We start from the raw sequence: 15,421 nt of genomic DNA, 5'->3' as shown, positions 1-15,421 counted from the left end.
AAATCAAAAAAATTATGTAAAAATATGACAAAGAATCAACAGGAAGAATTACAAAATGCAACAGATTGTGAAGTTCTTTCAAAAGTAAAATGTCTGGGTGTGGAAATCACTATGAAAAATATAGATCTATATAAAAATAACTATGAGAAGCTTTGGCGTAAGATTGATGGAGATTTGCTAAAATGGAATAAATTGAACCTGTCTTTGCTGGGCAGAATTTCTGCAATCAAAATTAATTCTACCAAGAATTATGTTCTTGTTTCAGACAATCCCAATTGTGAAGGATTACGAACCCAATCCTAATTTATGAGGCGGTTGGCCATTTCAATGTAGGTGTAACTGGGTGCCACTGGTTGACTCCCTAAGGGCTAAGTTATTCCTGGGCATGGGGAGGGAAGCATAGCTCTCCGCATGCAAGACCATCCCCATGGCAACTCCACCAGAGTGCGGACACGCAGCCAAGGCAGAGGCAGCAGGAGGGTAGGGGTACCTCAGGGCCAGATTGGCCAGTCCCAATGCAGACGCTGTGGCACATTACAGTTGGGGTGGGGAGAGGCAGCCCCAAAGAGACTGTGCCAATCACAAGCATAGGCCCAAGTCAAAGGAGAGAAGTCCCGCCAACATGTGGAGGAGAAAGGAGTGAGGCTGGGCATGTACACATGACAGAGAGAAGTCTGGCTTGCTGATGAGGTGGGGGTGGATGGAGGGAAGGGAAAGTACAGAGCTGCAGGATTGACCAGTCTCACAGCTGCACCCACCCATTGTCAGAGACTTGTGTCAATGGCAGGTAGACGAGTGGAGTCATGTGCCCTCCCAGCGAGCCATAAAGAAACAGGAAACACATAATACAGGAGTCTGTACTCAGAGAAGCCAGGCCAAATGTGGGTATTGGAATGAGCAGACAGAGTCCCGGCATGCCACCAAGTCCCACAGGGAAGCCCTCCCTGGCAGGGACTCAGAATCCCTTCCTGATGCCCCCCACTACATGTGGGAAACCCCTCCCCCGGTAGCAGCAGAACACAGAGTGCAAGGTACCAGTCAGGTGCCCATTGCATTGCCCCCCTGTACTCCCCTCTTCTCTTTGCCATGAGAATGGTAGCCCCATGGAGTTGGGCAGGCTGCGGGCTGGCTGTAGAGATAAATTTGGCCCCAGACCACCCTCTCGGCCATGGTATGAGGGGGGGGAAACCCTCGAGCTCCCCTGTACAGCCTCTCAGGGAGGTGGCTCATTGGTTCCCCCTTGCCCCCCCCCCCAAGCAACTGAGCTCGCCCTCTTAGACATTCCCTGGGGAGACCAGCAGAAGGAGGGGAGAGAAGGGCATATAGGAGCATGAAGCAGAAGACAGGCAAGGGAGACAAAGTGGATACACATCTAAGGCTTTATTGTGCAGGAACACGGTGGTAGTTGGCAAGTCCTGCAGGACACAAGGCTCCACTCTGAGAGGAGGGTGGGAACAGCTGTCTGAGTGGAGCAGGGAGGTGGAGGGCTCGGACTCTCCATATCTGGAAGCCTTGCTGTCAAATCCCCACCTGCAAAACATAGAAAAAGATTCAGAGCACCTGGGGAGGAGTGTCAAGCCACCTGCAGCCAGGGTCGGCCGAGGCGGGTTTGTTTGGTTTTTTTGACAGAACACACCCCCTCAGTACAGGAGGGAACTAGCCAATGCCCATCCTCCTTTCCTGAGTTGCTGTGCTCCTGGATTGCTCCTGAGATGTCTAACAACAGCAGCAGCACAGACCCACTCCAATCAAGCTGCCTATGGAGGTCATCTATAAGGATGACCAGTACCGTCTCTGTTCCATGCCAAGGTTTAAAGCTGGACTAGATTGGATCCAAGGCTGATGTGTCCTCCAAGGAAAGCCTGCAGCTGTTCTGCCAGCCACCTTACCCAAGGATGGACATTCAAAACTGTGCAGTAGTTGGTCAGATCAAAAGAATCTAGTAATGGTTTTTTCAACTGTGGCCTCACCATCGCCTCCTTCAACATTCCAAAGAAGACCCCCCCAAAAAATTAGTGATAGATTGATAATATCTTCCAGAGAAGTTTGTATCCTCCCAGTGCTAGCTTGAACCAGCCAGGAAGGGCATGGATCAAGGGGACAAGTGGTGAATTTAATAGCTGACAGAAGCCTGTCTGCATCAGTCTGAGTGAGCTATTTGGGGAGGGATGGTGGCTCAGTGGTAGAGCATCTGCTTAGTAAGCAGAAGGTCCCAGGTTCAATCCCTGGCATCTCCAAAAAGGGGTCCAGGCAAGTAGGCATGAAAATCCTCAGCTTGAGACCCTGGAGAGCCGCTGCCAGTCTGAGAAGACAATACTGACTTTGATGGACCAAGGCTCTGATTCAGTATAAGGCAGCTTCATATGTTCATATGTTCATATCTGAATCAGGCTAATACTGAACCAGACAATAGCCATGGAGCCTCTAGTGTGTTCACTGTATCAACATTGGTGGGGAGGTCAAAGTGGAGTGATAAGACTTTCTCCACACACACACACACACACACAAAACTCACAAAAGCCTCACAGCAAATGGTCAAAACACTAACATTTTGAGTCTCTCTCAACAGGGACATAAGAGATGTGATTACCTTAAACAACTGAGCCAGGCAAGAGCTTGTGGATACAATGGTGGCCATATAGTAAGCTTTCTTTGTGGCCTTCAGTGCCATCTCATAGGATCTCAGAGGGCTTTTTTTGTAGAAAAAGTCCAGCAAGAACTCATTTGCATATTAGGCCACACCCCCGACATCACTATTGTTTCACACAGAACTTTTTAATAGAAAAAGCCCAGCAAGAACTCATTTGCATATCAGGCTGCACCCCTGACATCACCATTGTTTTGCACAGGGCCTTTTTGTAGAAAAAGCCCAGCAAGAACTCATTTGTATATTTGGCCACACCCCCTGACACCAAGCCAGCCAGAACTGCATTCCTGTGCATTCCTGATCAAAAAGAACCCTGGGATCTCATAAACATCCTGTAAGATGTTCTTGTAGCCTCATCGTGAGTATGACACCAAGCTTGCTCTAGTCATCTAAGCTCTTAGCTTTTAGGGTTGGTGTACAGTTCCACAGAATATGGTGCTTCAGCCCTCGGGTCCACAGACTTGATGCCCAACTCCTTATAGCAATGTATTAAACCCGCACCAACCTATTGGCTACCTATATTATGCCACATAGTTTCCCCACATCTCCAAAGACAGGATGCTCTTTTTTGTGAATATAGAAAGATAATCAAAAAGAGAGAACTGCCCATTCTTAAAGACATGGCTGATATGGGACTATTCAGATGAAGGTCCTGACACCCTAGGGTTGACAAGTTCTCACTCAGAAAATACTTGGGGACTTTGGGGATGGCACCAGGAGTCTTTCCCATTTCCTAAAATAAATAAATACAAATATAGCAGTGCAGTTCCCCTGAACAGTCTTGATTTCCTCTTCCCCCAGCAGCTGGCTGCATTTCCACTTCCACTCCCCCACTCTCTCACACACACACATACACACACAGCAGCCAAAATAAACACAGTTGGCAGTTCCAATCTGAATCTGGCTCATCCTATAGTGAATTTATTGTTCCATGATCCACCTTGATGACCATTGTTGGAGATAAGGAAACATCATATAGCAGGTAGGATTCACAGATTTCACACGGTAAATTCTACTATATCCTTCTAAGTCCATTCAACTTGAGGTATATCTAAAGTGTTGTAGTAGATGCACCCCAAGTTGTACTACATAATTTTTGGAGGAGGTTGTTCCATGTGCTTATTTTCACTGCTACGTTGGTAAGATGCTGCTTATAGGGTAATGCTAAAGTATATCGGTGTATGGCAGCATGTAAGTCAGGTACCATTAAGGTACACATTTAGTTCACATTTTGGCAAGATTGTTATTGAGATGAAAACAAGAGTATCGTGTTTTTCCTGGACTTGGAATGAGCCGCCATTTATGGTAGCAGGCCTTTTTTTGTAGCAGGAACTCCTTTGCATATTAGGCCACACACCCTTGATGTAGCCAATGCCCCAAGAGCTTACAGGGCTCTTAGTACAGGGTCACCTGTAAGCTCCAGGAGGATCAGCTATGTCAAGGAGGTGTGACCTAATATACAAAGAAGTTCCTGCTACAAAAAAAGCCCTGTACATTCATCCAAATTTTCAAGGACCCTACTCAGTATTTCCTCATTCCTTTCAATTGATTTGTGCCTTATTGCAGTCTCCATATCATCAACATAAACAAATGATCTCAAGAACAGTTTCCTGGGAGGAAAAGGATACTTTGGAGGGTGGATTCAATGGCATTGTACCACACTGAGGTTCTTCCTATTTCCAAACCCCATTGTCCCTAGGCTTCACCCCCAAATCTTCAGCAATTTCCCAGTCCAGAGTTGGCAACCCTATGCCAACTTGAATCTGGCGCATCCTATAGTGAATTTACTGTTCCATGATCCACCTTGATGACTATTGGTGGAGATAAGGAAACTTACCATATAGCAGGTAGGATTCACAGATTCACATGGTAAATTCTACTACAAGATATTGCTTAGTCCATTTGAATGGATTTGAAAGGGTGCAACTCTGCAATGTTGTTCTCTCACCAACAATAGGCTGATATTTTGAATGACTCCATAGGAAAAAATATAGTGCAAAAGACAAGAGTGTGCAGCTGAAGCAACCTTGAAATGTATTGTTAATGTATAAAAACAACTCTGAAGTGATAACGTTGAGATTATAATGCTTAAAGTTACTGTGATACAGTGTTATTGAAGAGGTTTTTTTGTGCTGTACTGTTGTTGCTTGAGAAGCTACTGGCTTCCATGTTCACTTCAGCACCTCAATAAATCGGCACTTACCTGGCTGAGTTGCCATGGCGGCTGAGGGCAGGGGCCACACTTTGCCTCCTTGGAAGGAAGGGAGGCTTACGTGACCTTCCCGCCCATCTGGGGACAATGGGGGGGGGATGGAGCGCTGGGCTATAAGAGGCCCAGCTCCACCCCAAACTGCACAGCTTCTTTTGGCTCTTGGCCGGGAGGGATGTTTCCTTTATGCTCCCTCCATTTTAGGCCGGGAGCAGTGTCGGGGAGGCTGTGATTCGCGCAGCTCAGATTGGTGGCGCAGCTCCTTGCAGTAGTGTGAGCCAAGGTTGGCCAAATTTTGCAGAGCGGCACAGAGGTGGCAGCGTTCGCCAGCAGCGTAGGGAGTCCCAACCCGGTGGGTGAAAGGCCTCCCAGAGGAGGAGGCTCGCCTTCCCTTCCCCACTTTCCAGCCTTCCTCCGGTGGAGCGTTTGCTTCCTCAGGGCTGGTATCATCCAACCCCCTCACCCCCTCTGTGTTGGTTGAGGGAAGGAGAGGGAGTCCCGTTGGGCGACTGGGCTTTGGGGGAGCGGGTTGGGGATGAGTCAGGGTTAGAAAAGACATGGGACCCAAGAAAGAGAAAGGCCCATCTAAGGGCAAGCAGCCCTTCAGGAGATCCAACAAGAGGGCGCATCCAGGGGAGGGGGATGAAGCCAGTACTAGGCTGGCAATCCTATCGCAGTTAAAGCTTTTAGAGCAAGAAAAGGGTGTCAGTGCTGGGTCTTCAAGCCAACCTTCTGGTTGTAAAGCCTCCAGACTCCCTAAGGCTTCCTTTGAGCAGGAGGTACTGGTTCAGCTTTCTGCATTACAGGGAACATGAAATCAAGCTCCAGCAGAGGACACAGGGCAGGATCCAGATGACTGTGATGAAGGTGCTTTGTGCCGGCCGGTTCTGCCAAGTGACACTAACGCGGTGGCAGTGACTCTGGATGGTAACCTATACACACTGCAGTTTGGCACCACTTGCCCATGGGGGCACGGGACATACCCATTCACCCAGGGCACATTGGCGACTGTGGGGTTCCTCCCAGCGACATATGGGCAAGTTGGGGCAGGCGCCCCTTTCCACCAGCCAAGTGCTTTGGAACATGGGCTTCACAGGGGCATGGCCAGGGCTACATGTGGGGCTCAAGGCAGTTTCCAGCCACCATGGTGCCACTGTTGCATGCACATGGGGGCCCTGCCATGTCATCACCCACAGGATCATGGGACTAAATCAATTGAGCCCACCTTGGTGGGATATAAATGGAATTAAATAAATAAATACACCAGCAGTTCTGGCTGCAGTTGACGTCTCTGGCAAAACCTAATGCAAGGGATAGATCCGACAGTGGCCATTCAGTACATAAACAGGCAACTGCTTCATGACCCTGCTCAGCTGCGGGGCAGTCGGTTCAACCTTGGCTGCTTTGTTGGGAATATACATCCCAGGGAATCTGTGCATGGAATGCCTTTAAGTATAAGCATGAATGCCCATTATGCAGTGGGGTGCATGCCTTTTCCACCTGTAGTAGGTCAAAGCAAAAAAAGGGCAATAAGTGCCCCGGGGCTGGGGGAACATCCCAAACCCTGTAAAAGGGACCCAGTCCCATCAATCTGAGGGTTTTTAAGGAACTCTTAGAAGGTTACCCCAACTTGGCCAATAGGGCCTATCTTATTTCTGGGTTTATGTTTGGTTTTCGAATTCCTTTTCAGGGCCCCTGGGGCCCAGTGATGGCATCCAATTTACGTTCAGTCCAGGGTATGGAGGATATCATCAGGGAAAAGATAGTGAAGGAGTGTGCTGAGGGACAGGTCCTTGGCCCTTTCACAGCTCCTCCAGTTCCCAACTTGTGCATATCCTCCCTGGAAGTTGTGCCCAAAAAAGCTGCAGGCGAGTTTCGCCTGATACATCACCTTTCATACCCTAAGGGTGGGTTGGTGAATGATTCCATCTCTGACCTCCTTTGTTCAGTGCGCTACACTCTTTGACCAGGCGGTCAAAGTGGTGCGTCGTTGCGGATGGGCGCTGAGATGGCAAAATATGACATTAAGTCTGCATTTCACCTTCTCCCAGTACACCTGAATGACTTTGAGCTGCTGGGCTTTGCATTTGAAGGCAAATATTACATGGATAGGGCTTTGCCCATGGGGTGCTCCATTTCATGTGCTGCCTTCAAGCGTTTTTGTACCTTCCTAGAGTGGGCACTTAGGGACTGGACTAATGCCATTGACACAGTGCATTACCTGGATGACTTTTTGTTCGTGGGCCCCACAGGTTCAGGGCAATGCACCCATCTTCTTACGTCTTTTGTGGGCACTCCATTGGCACATGAAAAGACTGAGGGCCCAGCACCAGTGCTGGCGTTCCTTGGTATTAAGCTTGATACCATGCAGCAAGCTTCACGGCTGCCTGCAGAGAAGGTATAGGCCTTAAGGAAAGACTGGCCGCTGTGAAGGGTAAATGAAAAAATTCACTGTTAGAGTTACAGCAGCTGGTGGGTCACCTCAACTTTGCATGCAAAATGGTGGCCTCCAGCACAGCAGTTCTACGGCATCTGTGTGATGCTATGGGTTCCCTTCGGCTGCCTCACCACAGGATCTGGGTAAACAGAGGCATGCAGTTGAACCTGGAGGTTTGGGAACAGTTCTTACAGTCATCCAATGGGATTTCCTTCTGGCAGGAGGACTTATGGATTGAGGCAAATCTCCAGGTCACCTAGGATGTTTCCAGATCCTTGGGCTTTGGGGTATATCCTTGGGCTTTGCATTGGTGTACAGAGGAGTGGCCCTATGAGTGGACCACCAGTGGCCTCTGCCGTTATATCACATTTTTAGAGTTTTTCCCCATTGTGGTTGCAGCCCGGCTGTCGGGGGCAGAATTGGCAAACCATATGATCCATTTTTGGTGTGACAGTCTTGCAGTTGTCCATGTAATCAATACCCTCTCCTCTAGATCAAAGTCGGTAATGGACCTGGTTAGAGTTTTCACTTTGCATTGTTTACACCTGAATATTTTGGTTTTGGCAAAGCATGTTCCGGGTGTGTGCAATGGCTTGGTGGATGCTCTGTCTTGCAGACAGATGGAGAGGTTCCGTCAACTCACCCCAGAAGCCAACCCCAGGCCAGCATGGATGCCCCCGGACATGTGGCGGCTTGGAGAGCTGAGGCTAGCCGGGCAATGCTATTAGCTCTGGCGCCTAGCACCCGGAGGTCATACGACTGGTTGGCTGCTGAGTTCTGCTCTTTTAGGAAGCAGGTAGGGTTGCTAGACCTCTGGCCCGTCACCATTGTTCATTTGATGCAGTTCTTCATTCATTTGAAAGGTAAGGGCCTGGTGGTGAAATCCATTTGGTCTCAGCTGGCCGCATTGGCTTTTAACAGCAAGATACATGGTCACACGGAAGCCACTGGTGACTTCAGGTTGAGAAAAATGTTGGAGGGATGCACGCGTGAGCAAGGTCCCCGAAATGACACATGAGAGCCCATTTCTCCTGCAGTCCTTAGAGGCTTACGCCAGGTGTGGTAGGAGTATGCTCCTCTAGCTATGAGGTAGCATTATTTCATGTGGCTGCTTTGACCACATTTTTGGGGGCCCTCAGAGTTAGTGAGTTGGTTGTGCAATTGCGCAAGGACAAATTGGAGCATGCATTGCAGTCCAGTGACCTAAAGTTTATTGGCATCCAGGTTGCTGTTACTATATGACATTCTAAGAACGACCAGCAGCAAAGAGGCACAGTTCTTACCTTGGGCCCCTGTTCAGATCAGAATCTGTGCCCAGTCCTTGCCCTGCGACAGTATATCGCTGTTCGTGGTGAAGACCAAGGGATCATATTCTGCCATGGCAATGGCTCTCCATTGACCAAGTTTCAGTTTTGGACCATCACCTCTAGAGCATTAGAGCAGCTGGGGCTGGGAGGAGTTAAGTTTGGTACACACTCCTTTTGGATTGGCACTGCATCCACTGCAGCAGCCATGGGCTATCCCAGCCCAGCAATCCAGTGGGTTGGGCACTGGTGGTCTATGGTGTACTGTTCCTACGTGAGGCCCCTGTCTGTTATCTAATTGCCTGTACAGGTTCTACATGTTGTTGGCCCTGTTGGCCATATTAATTGTTATATGTTCCTTTGCAGGTGATGTGGCTCGGCAGGCGAGATGGAGAATTCTCATATGTGGGCACAGCATGTTCTTTTGGGCAGCTCACCAAGCCCAACAGATGCCAGTTGGGTCCCAGCTGGACCTTTGTGAGTGGGCTGTTGTGGACTGGCAGGTGCGCTGAGGCCTACGATGGCCAGGGCTACTGCCACTATGGTTTCGGGGGAAGAATGGTCCTCCACCCCACGTGGTGGTGATCCACCTAGGAAGAAATTATTTAGGCCTTATGAAAAGGAAGGCCCTGTCTTTGCAGGCAGTATAAGATCTCCGAGTCATTCTTAATAGGTGGCCGGGGGTGTTGATCATGTGGTCTGCCATTCTCCCCTGCAGGGTCTGGCATGCTGCTCTTGACCCAGCAGGGATCGAGTGGGCCAGACGGAAAGCCAACTGGCCCTGGGTATTTACTTGCCACATCCGGCCATAAGGGTTGAGCGCATGGACCTTTACCACGATGATGGGGTGCACCTATCAGTTGAGAACAGGGCCTTTTTGGAAGACATCCGGCTAGGGCTTCAGGCGACTCTGGGCCACCCAGTGGGCGCGAGTGCCTAAGCTGAGGCTTGGCACTGGTGGTGACAGGAGAGTGTTAGGTTATTAACAAATGGTGAGCACCCATGCTGCAGCCCCATTTTGGGGTAAGCAGCAGCTGGATCTGTAGCTGGGCTGTACAGCTCTCTGCAGTGAAGGCCTGTCACAAGGGTCCCTTCTCTTGCCAGGCTCCTTTGGTTCATGGGAGGCCTTGGAGGGAAACGGACAACCCAGGCAGGGTGTCCTGGCTTTAGCCATCATTATTGGCTCATGCTGGGGGTGTGGGGCTCTCCCATTACAGGACAAGGAAGGGTAGAGGTTACCTTTGGCTTGTCCTGTTAGTTCTGTTTGCCCCATGCTGGTTTAATTGCTTAATAAAGTGGCCCTGTTTTATGCCCAAATATTGTGTATGACTCCTCATTTCTGACTGGGGGGGGGCAATATCTGCTTTGTTTGTAAATTTATAAATAAAAGGATGATGGCATAAATGCAATCTGGGTTTTTTTTTTAAAAAAAATTGCAGCCTGGCCTGGATTTTTCCACCCTCACTTTCCAGGGAAGGAGGAGTGCAAAGTTGTAAACAGTTTAATCATTGATCTATTGTCACTATTAATGACAAAACTACTTTGCAATGTATTCTATGGACTAATTCATGTTTCACAATACTAAGTTAATATTGTGCTGATTTTCAAATTGTTTGAGCTTGCAGGAACTCCTGCTAAGCTAAAGGGCACTCAAATCCCATGGAAGCCTCCATAAATTTTGAACTACTTGGGGACTGGTGGCCAGCTACTTAATTAGATACCCAGACAGTAGCTGAGATCTTTAGAATTCTTGTCCCACTTAGAGATACTACTTCTTTGGAAAAACTTGTCCTGCTAATTAATTTCCTTCTGGCTGGTTTCCCAAATGTATGCTTTGCAGTTAGTTTCTGTGGTACATGCTGATCTGTTTTTGACTCATTTTGCTTGGGGTCCAGCTGTCTGTTCCATTTAACTTCAGACTAAACAACATAATTGTCTATCAGTGTCATTCTAGATAATTTTGATGGGAAAAGTAAAGGGGTCGCTCACATTATGTCAACATGTCAGAATCCTTTAAATAATTAGTCCTTATTTTGTATGTCTGCATGTGCAAGGAGCAGGGACATTTCACAGCAGATAAAAAGTTTATCACTGCAGTCAAGATATAAAAGTCCCTTGATATTTCCTTTACATAGAGATTGTCAAACCATGGAAATTAGGGGGAACACAACTGGTTGTTCCTTGGGTCTTTATAATTGATTTTAGTTATTTAGTTATAAATGACGAATTGTCACAGCATACTAAGCCTGCTCAAAAACCCACTTGTTCAACTCATATTCTGCTAAGCAGTGATGAAATCTCCAAGTTGGTAACCCTGAATTCAGTCTGTCATTGGTGCTAGCCAAGTCAGTAAGATGTGGTCTCCTAAGGCAAGGTAAGGGGGAGAGACAGTGGCTCAGTGGTAGAGCATCTGCTTGGGAAGCAGAAGGTCCCAGGTTCAATCCCTGGCATCTCCAAAAAAGGGTCCAGGCAAATAGGTGTGAAAAACCTCAGCTGGAGACTCTGGAGAGCTGCTGCCAGTCTGAGAAGACAATACTGACTTTGATGGACCAAAGGTCTGATTCAGTATAAGGCAGCTTCATATGTTCATATATGTTCATATGTTCAACCCAATACATATAATAGCAGAATGCATATTTGTATCTTGGCCTCCCAAGACCTGGAGCATAGTCCAACACTAACCACTACACTATGCTGTAGCTATACTGGCTCTACGTATGCAGATAACATTTTCAAGCACCATCTAGAAGTTGATATATGAATTTCATATCTCAGTAACAGTGCTACTTTTCGATTCTCTTGCAAAATAGCTGCCGGCCCTTGACGGGGTACCATTGATACCGCTCCCTAAGGTCAAGAGCTTAGGCGTGCTCCTGAGTCCTCCCTTACAATGGAGGCTCAGGTGGCAGCCACTGTTAGATCTGCCTTTTTTCATCTTCGGCAAGCGCGGCAGCTGGCCCCTTACCTGGAGCGCAACGACTTAGCGACGGTAATCCATGCTATGGTCACCTCAAGAATAGATCACGGTAATGCTCTCTACATGGGGCTACCCTTGACACTAACCCGGAGACTACAGCTAGTGCAGAACGCTGCGGCACGGCTGCTAATGGGGCTGCCACGACGGGAGCACATTCAGCCAATGCTGAGAAAGCTGCACTGGTTGCCTGTTGTATTCCGAGTTCGCTTCAAGGTGTTGGTATTAACCTTTAAAGCCCTCTATGGTCAGGGACCTGCCTATCTACGGGACCGCCTTTCCCCATATATCCCCCAGAGAGCACTGCGATCAGGGACAAAAAATCTGTTGTCCGCCCCTGGCCCAAGAGAAGCCAGGCTATGTGTAACGAGATCCAGGGCTTTTTCGGTGGCAGCACCAGAACTTTGGAACACCCTCCCAGAAGCTATAAGGGCCCTGCGGGATTTATCTGTGTTCCGCAGGGCCTGTAAGACCGAACTGTTTAAACAGGCTTTTGTGGTCTAACTGAAAAAGGGCTGCCACCGGACACCGGTGGGTCTGATCATAGTTAAGAAGTCAATACCGCCTATACTGGATTGAAATAGCGCTATAGAATGGTTTTAAAGTTGATATGTAAATTATGGTTTTATATGTTTTATCGGATTAATTGTTTTATAATGTTGTAAGCTGCCCTGAGTCCGCTTGCGGAGAGGGCGGGATATAAATGAAAAGTAATAAATAAATAAATACAGTCACTTCTTCAACAAATTGGATGTTTCTATTTTTAGTTAGTAGAATTTAGGGCAAAACTCCCAGTTTTTGCATTAGAATGATGTCACTCACTCCAGGCCCCATTGAGCGGAAGAGTAGAGTACACATTAATTAAATAAATAATGTCTTATAAGGCACATATGCCAAGCCAGTATATGTACATTTCTGCAATGGGGTAAGTGGGTGATAGCTGTACTACACTGCCTTTCAGTCACATTATCAGCCAGGCTATTGATCTGCATCAGCGATGTGAGGGAAAGAAGGTGTCTTGGGGGGGGGGGGTACAGCAGGAGAGGTGGTCCCATAGATATGTAAAACTCTTTTGGACTGTAAAGGTTAATAACAAAACCTTGAACCTGAGCTGATATTCCATCTGGAGCTAATTTATACATAAACAGTCGTATTTTGGTCGACAGGAACGCAAAAATCAACAAGTGAAACCATCATTTATAATTATCAGTATTGTCTAATAAATTGTGACTAATAACATTTTTCTATCTATAAAATAGTTAAACATATCTTACGTTGTTAAATATAAATTACTTATATACTTTTGTTTTGGTCTGATCTGCACATAAATGCATTTTCATTCCTAACATTTCTGACCTTAGGTCATATAAGCATAAACATTATAAACGTATATTACTCAGTTCTGTCTCTTAATCCTTTTGGAGTTTATCATTTTATTCTTATTTTAGTCTTTAAAGCTTTCCAGCTTAATTTTGATAAATATATGCAAAAAGTGCATTCCATTTTTCTTGAAACTCAGATTTTGGTCTGTTATGCAAGTAAGATGTTAGCTTTGCCATTGTCATATATTCAGTTAATTTATTTTTCCAGTCAATCAATTCTGGGCATATGTCAGCTTTCCATTTTAATGCAAATACCACTCTTGCCACCATTACCATGCATTTAAATAGTTTGTTATGAATATTTGGTACATTAGACAGTAATATATTCAATAACATATTTTTGGGATGCATCGGGAAGTTAACTTTTATTTTTTCTTCTTCATGGATCTTTATCCATTTTTTCCCTTTGTTGCAGGACCACCATATATAATAGGTTAAACCTGTATTCTTGCATTTCAAACATCTGGCATTGTGACTCTTGAGAGCCAGTTTGGTCTAGTGGTTAAGTGTGCGGACTTTTATCTGGGAGAACCAGGTTTGATTCCCCACTCCTGCACATGCACCTGCTGGAATGGCCTTGGGTCAGCCATAGCTCTCGCAGAGGTTGTCCTTGAAAAAGCAGCTGCTGTGAGAGCCCTCTCAGTCCCACCCACCTCACAGGGTGTCTGTTGTGGGGGAGGAAGAAAAAGGAGATTGTGAGCTGCTCTGAGACTCTGAGATTCAGAGTGGAGGGTGGGATATAAATCCAATATCTTCTTCTTCTTGTTTGCTCTTGCAATTTCTTTGGGTGTGATGTACCATCTGAAGAAGTTCTTCATCCATTTGCTCATACAGTCCTTCATTTGTTCTGTTTCTGTTTCATGTTGTTATAGCATTTTGTATATTTTTCCTAATAGATGTTTTAGATCACCTGTGATCAGTTGTTCATAAGCCATTTTCTGTCTTAGATGGCCCCCTTCTTTTGCTATTAATTCTTTATATTTCAATGTCATTTGATGATATGCCAGACATTGGATATTCTTTTTCTTCACTTTGTATATCTTGCTAAGATTTTATTCTTCCATGTCTTATCATGTGATCATAGGTTAAGTGATCTTTTTTCCCTCTGGTACTTCCATCACAGCAGACATTGATTGGAGATGTCTATGAAGAGGTAGGTGGGCTTATTCTGGTTTTGCACTGAAACCATATTCTCAGCAATCCATCTCTCTCTGTATGACTACCATCTTGTTTTTGAATAGCTTTTAATGACTTCTTTTCATAAGTAATTGTGAATTTCTTCCTTAGTATCTGCTGTTTCCAATTTAATATTTGTCTCATCTGGATTTATAATTCATTCTATCCAAACTATTGCTGCTGCCTGATGGTTTTCTCATCTTGCATTATTTTAAATCTTACTCTGGACTTTTTTCCATTCTATATGGATTTGTTTATAGTTCTCTGCCATTTTTTTAAACCCTTTTCTTCTATATTGATTGGCAGCATTTGAAACAAAAAAAAGAGTCAGTTTTGGTAAGGCATTCTTTTTGATAGCAGAGATTTTGCCTGACCACGACAGAGCCACGCCCAGGCTTTTGACAATCAGTGCTAATGTTAGAGGCACACTGTCAAGACTAGCTAGTGGTAGAGGCACACTAGTGTTAGAGGCACACCATCAAGACTTGGCACTCCAGTCCTGAATCCCCCTACTCAGCAACAGAACCTTTGTCTTAGATGGATTCAGTCTCAGCCAGCTCTGTTTCAACTGTCCTGCCATGGCTTCCAGCCCTTCAGTCAAATCTGTTATGGTGGTGTCCAGCCGGTTTCCCATCCGCAGGTATACTGATGACATCCCAGCCCAAAACTCTGCACTATCTGGGCAAGGGGACACATGTAGATGTTAAACAACATTGGGGAAATGATTGCTCCCTGAAAGACCCCACACAAAGATTTGAGACTGAGCACTAATTGGAAGGATCCATAAGATCCACAGTTGGTTTCTTTAAGAGTGGTGCTACCACAGCCTCTTTTAATCCCCCTGGATAGACCCCTGAATCCAGGGACAGATTGATAATGTCTACCAGGAAGCCCTGTACTCCCTAACCACTGGCTTTCGGTTGACCTAACAGCATCCAGAATCCTGTCAACATCAGCTAGGGAGAGTCAGCTGAAGCTGTCATTTACTGAATCCAATTGTGGCCAAGACCTGGGGTGTGGGCCTGGCTTGGTCCTTCAAGGCCCCGCCACCTGAAGAAGGCAGGCTGCCGCCGGAGCTCTCTGCCACCATTCCTCTCCCACTCTCTTGCAAAGCGGGAGAGGGTCAGGCAAAGGACAGGCCAAGCAGTGCGTTTAGGTCACTGTGAGCAGGGAGGGGGCACCTGCCCCCACCCCTGTGGCAAGGTGGCACCTCAGGTGGCTGCCTACTTCACCAACTCCCACACACCGGCCCTGAAGGGTGGTAAAACTGGGGTTTGCTTTCTTGCTGATTC

The 15,421-nt window shown here is 46.7% G+C and overlaps 1 non-coding gene across 1 annotated transcript; it reads left to right on the top strand.

Moving 5' to 3' along the window:
• The first annotated feature begins 2,162 nt into the window (after nt 1–2,162).
• On the top strand, nt 2,163–2,237 carry TRNAT-AGU (transfer RNA threonine (anticodon AGU)). Its single transcript has one exon. It is a non-coding gene; the product is annotated as a tRNA-Thr (tRNA).
• The last annotated feature ends 13,184 nt before the right edge of the window (nt 2,238–15,421 follow it).

This window comes from Heteronotia binoei, chromosome 5, assembly GCF_032191835.1.
Source record: "Heteronotia binoei isolate CCM8104 ecotype False Entrance Well chromosome 5, APGP_CSIRO_Hbin_v1, whole genome shotgun sequence".
Taxonomy (NCBI): Eukaryota; Metazoa; Chordata; class Lepidosauria; order Squamata; family Gekkonidae; genus Heteronotia; species Heteronotia binoei.
The sequence above is the reverse complement of the archived record's forward strand: the minus strand, read 5'-3'. Positions and strand labels throughout refer to the sequence as shown.